The sequence below is a fragment of the Tiliqua scincoides genome, chromosome 4 (genome assembly GCF_035046505.1).
Source record: "Tiliqua scincoides isolate rTilSci1 chromosome 4, rTilSci1.hap2, whole genome shotgun sequence".
Lineage (NCBI taxonomy): Eukaryota > Metazoa > Chordata > Lepidosauria > Squamata > Scincidae > Tiliqua > Tiliqua scincoides.
The window spans coordinates 115,474,151-115,482,902 of record NC_089824.1 but is presented as its reverse complement, the minus strand read 5'-3'; the positions used below and the strand labels follow the sequence as shown (position 1 = coordinate 115,482,902).

The 8,752-nt window shown below is 44.4% G+C and overlaps 1 pseudogene; it reads left to right on the top strand.

The window, feature by feature from the left end:
* Window positions 1–7,220: 7,220 nt before the first annotated feature.
* On the top strand, window positions 7,221–7,340 carry LOC136650068 (5S ribosomal RNA; annotated as a pseudogene).
* Window positions 7,341–8,752: the final 1,412 nt, after the last annotated feature.

Sequence of the window (8,752 nt, the reverse complement as noted above, 5' to 3'; positions counted from 1 at the left end):
CAAATGCACCTGGACAAATAAGGTAGCCCACAGGCCACAGCTCACATTGCTAAATCCTGCACCCAAACATGGCCACTGAAGGCCCCGCAGGCTCACAACCAGCATCCCACAGAATCTCAGCCCTTTAGGCTGGAAATCTGCCAATGAAGGCAACTCAAGGCACCCCTGGTAACCCCTTAACTAAACCAATGGAGGTCAACTAAGCACACCAACAGGTGCCTCAATGGGGACATAGGCCTAAACTGTGCAACAGAAGTGCAACATGCCAATGACAGCCAGGTGCAGTGAACCTCCCGAACAGGTGGCCACACCGTGCCAGCTGCTGCTAAATCAGACCCCACTCACAAGAGCAAGAGGGAAGCACCTACTTCCTGTTGTAGGTCTTAAAGGCTCCAGACCACCACCTACCGATATGCTGTATGGCCGCCCCTGAGAACCCAAAACGAGCCGCCATAGATGCAGCTCCAATCCTCATGGAGTGGAGTCTGTAATCATTTGGGATCAAGTTGAGTGTCTGATATTGAAAGAGTGTGAGAGGGAACCTGTCCACATGCTGGAAAAGCGAACCTTCCAGGAGGCAGCACAATCTTACATAGTCCCAAAGGGGCTGGACTGGACAAATAAAACCATCTTGCACCTGTCCGAGCCACACCACAGCCAGTCACCCTCTGATCAATTTTGGATTTTTGGAGCCTGAGGGACACCATCATATTCCCATCTGCACATTGCCTGAATCAATCTTGTCCTGTTTTGCTTTCAGCAAAACAGCTTTAAAGAGTTAGAGCTTAGTGAACAACAGTGTGGAACCTTCAGTTGCCCCCACACTGCAAATATTATTTTGTGGTTGATGGCAACAGCTATGGCTTCAATTATTAGTTATAAGTCGGGGGGGGGGGGAACAGAGTATTCACTTAGTGGGAGAAATCCCCAAGTCCTAAACACAACTTTTTAAGAAAAATTCTTGGCAACAAAACACACTTTACCTCCCAACATCAGCAAGGCAAATAAGGGACATTTTTCCTGGGTAGACAGCAAGCAGAGGGAAGGACATGCAGAATGGCTAAGTTCATACATTCCCCCAGGAGGCTCAATTTGGCCATTTTCCTTTGTTCTTAAGTAGAAGTTAAGGGGAGAAAGAAAAGAAAAAAAAGGATTGATTCATTGCACCACTGAGCCTCAGGTTACATTTTCTAGACATACTATTTTACATTTTGAAAGGGGGGGGGGAACACAGCAATATTCTTTAACAAGATTTTTTTTCCTTAACTAAAACATGAACCTAGAAATTTCCTTTCTCTATTTTGTTTTGGGAATCTCATATTTCTTTAGCATGCAAACATACTTGCATTAGAATTAAGAGTAGAAATTCTTGAGTTTTCAACTTCCAAATCCACATAAATTAATTTTTTATGGGGCAGAGGGTAGATGCATTGTGATTAGTGCACACGTACGTAAACTCATGTGGAGGTACACTAAAGCATCATGTTGTCCATGGTCTGCCATTTCATATGCTGCAGCTAGTGAAGCTTCATCAATGAACTATTAAGACGAATGTCTTTCTGATATATTTTTAACCAAACAAAACTCTCTTGCTTTTAAAACACTCCACCCCAACGCAGTGAAGAGAGTTTTTACTAGGTGTACATGTGTAACATGTGCTCCTTCATGTGATAGGATCCTGTGTAGTGGCCAATGGCACAGTTCAGTGAATGAAGAGAGGGAAAAGGGTAAAAGGTGAAAACAAATTTTATTGTGAGGCTAATTTGACAATACAGTATTCAATAACAATAACAAAGGAAGGAAAATCAAAATAAGGCAATTCACTATCCTTAAGCATTCACTTCACAGCTAGGACACAAATGTCCACAGTTGCAACAGTGTGGAGAAAATAGAGAAGAGTAGAGGAGAAAGGAAATCCTTAGAAGGAAAAAGCAATGCATAATGGCACAAGCACAAAGGGAAGAAGAGACACAGGGGATTTATGTGGGTTTCCTGAAGAGACCTGGGGCTAGGAAAGCAGGGGTTTTAGAGAGAAGAAAGGAGAGAGGAGGAAATTTGCGGTATTAAAGGAAAAAGAAGGAGAAACATTCCTGGGGTTTGGGCCACTGCAAAAGGAAGTGGCTGGAGACTGGTTCTCTGTAGCTTGAATCAAGGGATACAAGCAAGGAGTAAGCCCCTTGACAGACTGTGAAATTACTTCACCCATTTGCCGTGGTAAAACAAATCTCTCCCAACAGATAAACACTCCAAACCAGTACTACAGCTGCTTGAAGGGGATCTGCCTTGGGAGTCCTAATAGTTTGAGTAGCTTGAATGACAATTAGGGGAGTTTGTCTGAGGCTGGTATCAGCCTCACTGTCTCTCACACATAACATTCCTACAAAAGCAGAAAATCAAAAGCATTTAAGCCTGTCATCAATTTGACTGCACACAAGACAGACAAGGAATGACATCAGGGAATTTGTGTGTCTATATATTGTTGCACCAGCAAGATGCAGTCCCTGAGGAATTTGGGGGCAGGCAAGGCTCCAACCAAGCCAGCCTGATTGGGGGGGGGGTGAGTGGGAAGGTGGAACGGAGTGATTGCTCCGATAACACAGGCGTACAAAATTGAGGGTCAGAAAAGTTTTTCCCAAACTTTATGTTGGTTTGATATGAATTTGGGGTGCTGATTTCAAAAATGGCATCCGTTTTGCCCTATCACATCTAGTTTTGGAGATATAGTATAGCCTCATTAGTGAATGGTTCAAGCAGCTTCCTCATGAGGAAGCCATGATGTAGGCTTCCTCATGAGGAAGCTGCTTGAACCATTCACTAAAGAGGCTATACTATATCTCCAAAACTAGGCGTGATAGGACAAAATGGATGCCATTTTTTGAATCAGCACTCCAAATATACCCAGGAATTGGTGTAACATTTAAGGAAGCAAAATGTGTGTTGGCCTGTGTAATTAAAACTCTGGTCCTCACCTTAGCCTGTTAACCTGAGGCCTCTTGCCATCCGTCCTGGAACTAATATCACATTACTAGCCTGGGCCATGTTCTTCCAGCAGCCATCCAGCACCACAAATACGTATGGCATGTGTATATTCTCTGCATGCCTCAGAAAAAAAAGGTAGGTTAGACAACAATGTTTGTATATTCACCTGTGCCCCTGTTTTATCTTGTGAAATACCGGCACATAAATCTGCACAACAACAAAAAAACTATGAATGATGATAATAAATAATAACTAGGTATTTAAATACTGCCTTTCTGGTCATCGGATTACTCCTCTGACTTTATTCAAGGCGGTTTACATAGACAGGCATTTCTAAATCCCTCAAGGGGATTTTTACAATCATAAAGGTTCTCTCTTTCAAGAACCAACAACATTTCAGAATGGATCTTCCTGGTTTGGTCTCGCTTCTGGCCTCCAGTTCTCCCACGCAGGCTGACAAGCAGCTCCATCTCTCACATGGAGGGCAGCCAAGATGCTTCTTGCTCACACCAAGAGCAGGTGGAATCACTCAGCTGGGCTTGTCAGCTGCTTCAAGGTCTCACCATTCTCAGCCATTCAGGGAGCTGCCAGGGTCCTCGAACTGGCGACCTCCTGATGTTATCCTCGAGCTAACGGAGGCTCTACCTCCAGCCCAGTACCTGCCCAATACCTCCAGATAGTATTCTGGAGATGAGTAAGGGTACACCCAGAATTATCCAGCCCAGTTCATCTGGGTCAAAGTCCTGCCTAGATGGGAGACCATGAGCTAAATGTTCTAGGCACTGTGGATCAAGCACAGGATTCAAATGAAATGAACACATTCAACAGGGAGAGAAGCCCAGATCTGCCCTGTTCCAGAAGGCTGAGAGGTCCTGCACAAGGTCTGGAGGAGGTTTTATCTGTGAGATTGGGTACCTTGGGTTGCTTGAGCCACTTTGGTTTCCCACTCCTGTGAATCAAGTGGGTTTCACATGCCAATGATCCCGCTCAGAGCCAAATTAGTTGTTTACTGGGCAGTTGTGCAATCAACAACATCAAAGGAAAATGGCTACTGTATTGGGATCCTGAGGCATGCAGAAGACTCCAAGGAATAGAAATGTCTTAGCTGGTAGAAACAATAGACATAATATAAGAGAAAATCAGGTTGTTTCACACACTTGCGGTGCAATTATAGTGGCTTGAGAGAGGAGGAAGCTGCTGGCTTGCTCTTTGCTGTGCTTTAACACCCTCGCTGCATGTCTAGGGGGCATACTGCAGCTACTACATCAGCAGGGGTCAAGCAACAGTGGGGCTCCCCTTGACCTTAAAGCTGCTGCTGACTCTTCAGTTTGAGCTCTTGTATTGCCTCTTTCTGCCACCTTCCAGGCATTTCTCCGGAGCAGACTGAAAACCTGACTAAATGCTTTGAAATTCCAGAACTAATTGCCAAGACAGACCTTTCACCATGTTGACCTGCCGGGGCTCACTTGTCACCCTGCACACTTCTTCTGCTAGCACCAACACAGAAAGGTGTCAGCACAGCTCCAATAGAACACGTTTGCAGCTGTAGAGCAGGTGTGAAGCAACAGCCCTACTTACGTTTCCATTCCACATGATTCAGCCAGGCGTACTTTTCCACAGAGTGTACGCTCATCCACTAATGTTCTGGTGTCTACATTTGAGGAAAATAAAGTCACCAAGGAAGTGCTCATCCATTTTTCTGCCTTGTGCTGTCACAGTCCTTCCAGCACAGCCCACCATCAGCACAACAGTATCATGATGCCAGTATAAATTCTCTAGGCTGGTATAACTTTGCATTCTGCTGGCACAAGGAGGTTTGATTGCAGTCCTATCCTCCCAACTAGCTAACTCAGATCTACTAAGCTGCTTGAAACTATCTCTAGTTTCTGCAGGTTGGAGCAAACACCAGGGCACATTCACATTTGAATCATCATCACTTGATAGCTGCAACATCTAAGCCCTTTTCAGGCATTTTCCTCTATGCATTTAAGTACATATGAAGGGAATGAGAGAGCACACCATTTAGCATTCCCACCACTAGTAAAGTCATAATGAAGCCCTTGGCATCCTTCAGTCTCGGAAGTCTAGGGTGTCACGCTCTGAATGGTGGTTCTGGAACAGAGTGTCCTCTCCAGTGCGTGAAGCCTGGGTAAAGTAGATATGGAGGATAGACTGTTACCCATGCAGCAAATCCCCCCTCTCCACGCCGCTGAAATGGTCCAATGGAAAGGCAGAGGCCAATACGGTTGGTTCCAGCGGCGTCGCAGAAGTTGCCACAACGTGACTGTGTTCAGTCATGAACTGCCTCAGGGACTCCGGCTCCGGATTTTGCCTCGAGGTTGACTCCTGAAGCCTTTTCCATAACTGGATGTAGCCACAAGGCAGTGGAGGTTTGGGATCAGAGTTTTCCTTCTCTCAAATGAGCTGCCTTCCCAGGCTGACGAGTTCCATCTACCCTGTGGCTGTTTAGTCGCCTCTTACAACAAGTACAGCCATTGGCATTTGTCTGCTGAAGCAAACTCTCCCATGACTGCCAACCAGAGGTTTCTCTCTGTACTGCAGACATGTTGTGCACAGCAGATAAAAGCCAAACATGGGGAGAATGGGGGCAGGGTTTCATTATTATGCCACAGGCCGGGTGAGGTTAAGCAGCACTCTTTCCTGCCCCCCAAAACTTACAGAATACATGGGGAAAACGTCTGAAGAAGATTCAAGTGAGGATAGGTATGTGTGGAACTGCCATCAAAGATCAGAAGAGTTTTCATATCACTTCACATCAAAACACTTTTCACCATAGATGATTCACACACTCACCTCCAGGTGACTGGATGAGGTGAGTGTGTGAATACCATGCATGAGGAATGCCTACACTGATAAATATTAATAGCCACTTTAGTTGTTTTATAACCAATCCCATCTCTTTACCAATCCCATTACCTTTCTTAAAAGGTAAGAAAAGTGATATAGCACTAAATAAGGATTGAGTTCATAGCTGAAACTAGATTTGAATTTTTGCCCATATCCAATAATGTACTTGTTGGATCACATTGGCTTTCACGGGCAGCTGTTTTGAAATATCTGTTTTGCAGCCCAATCCTAGTTGCATTGACTCAGAAAAGACCTACTTCCTTTCCTAACCAGCAAGCCATCAATTGAGTCCAAAAGAACAAGACATTGTATCACTCTAGGGCAGGGGGGCCCAAACCCCAGCCCTGGGGCCACTTGTGGCCCTTGAGGTCTCTCAATGTGGCCCTCAGGGAGCCCCCAGTCTCCAATGAGCCTCTGGCCCTCCGGAGATTTGTTGGAGCCCGCTCTGGCCCGACACAACTGATCTCAGCGTGAGGGTGACTGTTTGACCTCTCGCGTGAGCTGTGGGATGAGGGCTTACTCCACTGCTTGCTGTTTCATGTCTGTGATGCAGCAGCGGCAGCAAAGGAAAAGCCAGCCTTGCTTTGTGCAAGGCCTTTAATAGGCCTTGAGCTATTGCAAGAACTTCATTCATTCATATAAGTTCATCTTTAATATATTCATTTATGTAAACTTATGTAAATTTATTCAAATTTTAAATGTAAATTAATTCTTTTTTTTCCCTGGCCCCCTGACACAGTGTCAGAGAGCTGATGTGGTCCTCCTGCCAAAGACTTTGGACACCCCTGCTCTAGGGCAGTGCTTCCCAAAGTGTGGCTCATGATCTGGACCCTACCACCTGTCCTTGCACAGGCTTAGGTGCATTCTGAGTTCACAAAGTTGACATAGAGTCCCAGCAGGCCTGAATGAACTGACTGTGCACCCCAGAATATGAGGAGAATGAGGATATGCAAGGGATCCCCAGCAAATAAGGCAATATGAAAAAGATTCCATCAATGCTGAAAACTACTACTCTATACCAAAGCCATATGTAACCATCCCAGGCTTCCTGTCCTCTCCAGGAATGCTACAACACCCCATGCTCCTCATCTCCTTGTCACTCCCATTCCACAGATTAGCTTCCATACATTGAATTCTCAGTATCTCACTTGACTGAGATGTGGAGCCCAATCCTATAAGAATGTGAACACACTAACAATTAAAATCATAGGGTTGCCTATGCCGACTTGCGTGGAAGCACGGCCCATCAATATCAGGGGGATTTTCTTCTTAGTTTTCTTCTGTATTTTCTTCATGCAGATAGTTGGGCTGCATAGTTGCAGTTCTAGGCACACTTACCTGGGAATGAGTCTCATTAGAAAGTGGGATTTGCTTCCAACAGCAGTTGTTACCCTGCACATGCCCAATCTCATCTGATCTCGGAAGCTAAGCAGGGTAAGGCCTGGTTAGTACTTGGATGGGAGACTGCCCGGGAATACCAAGTGTTGTAGGTTTATACCATAGTCTTTCGAGACTGAAGGTTGCCAACCAGCTTGCACAGAATCAAACTGCAAAAACAAAACAGTAAGCACAAATTTTAAAAGTTATTTCAAGTAAAATGCTTAGGGGCTTATTGGCATAATCAAGCAGCCGCTTCTTTCCACTACTGTCTTTCCTCTGTTCTCTTTCTACCTTGGAGAGCAGATGCCCCACTGAGCTATAGGGAGCTCCTTGCTAGGCAAGCTGTAATTAGGATTAGTGGGAAGGATTCGATCAGCCACCTTCCCAGGAGGCCTCTTATGCCCTCTAGCTGCACATGGCCACCAATCCCCCATCACCTCTTCTCTTTCCTTCCTTCCCTATTTATTTTGGCTACAATATTGTTGACTGATTGGGCACAACTGCTGTTTACTTCCTACACAGAGGTGTTATGTAGAATATGAGCCAAGTGGGACACAGCAAGGTAGTGAAGAGACTTATGCAAACCACAGCCCATGTGTGCACCACAGTGGCTACAGAAGAGAAAACTAACAATGCTGAGGTTAATTTTATAGCTGTAATTGCACCATGAATTATAAAAGCCCAGCTTCTAGCATGATACCCAATGCCTTTGATTACTTTTTAGAGAAGTACAGTTTTAATGAGAGAAGTTTCTAGCCCTCAAGATGACAGAGAAGCTTTAAAGAGGGCAAAAAAAGAGGCGTAGCTAGGTCATTTGATACCCAGGGCCCATAAATTTTTGTCAACCCATACAACATAATTAATCATCATCATCATCATCATCATCAATAATAATAATAATAATAATAATAATAATAATAATAATAATAATAATAATTATTATTATTATTATTATTATTATTATTATTATTATTATTATTATTATTATTGCCCCCCCCCCAAATGTCTCATTGGCCTGTTTTGATTTAAGGCAGTGGTTCTCAAACTTTTAACACTGGGACCCACTTTTTAGAATGACAATCTGTCCAGGACCCACTAGAAGTTATGTCATGGCTGGAAGTGACATCATCAAGCAAAATAAGATAATTATAAATAATTAAATTAAAGAAAAACAGCCTGCAAGAACCCCCCCCCCCAAAAAAAAAAATATCAGTGAGATTTTCAGCCCTACCCAGTGCCCAGTTCAGTGTAAATTCTTATATTTCAAGCATAGCACTATCAGGACCCACCTGGCTTTGCAAGTCTGAAAACAAATAAAATGGGCCTTACCAGCTGAAGCCTCTGTTTTATTCTTTGGGGGGTGCTGCCTTCTGGAGCATTTGTTGAGCTCTGCTTTCATCAGATTGGGACCATGCAGCCAGCCTTGCATTCCCCTTTGCCTGACTCGACCAGGAGCCAAGGCACGTTTGCTTACTTGCGAGTAAATACAACCGTGTGGCTTACTTTCGCTTTTCAATGCATTCGT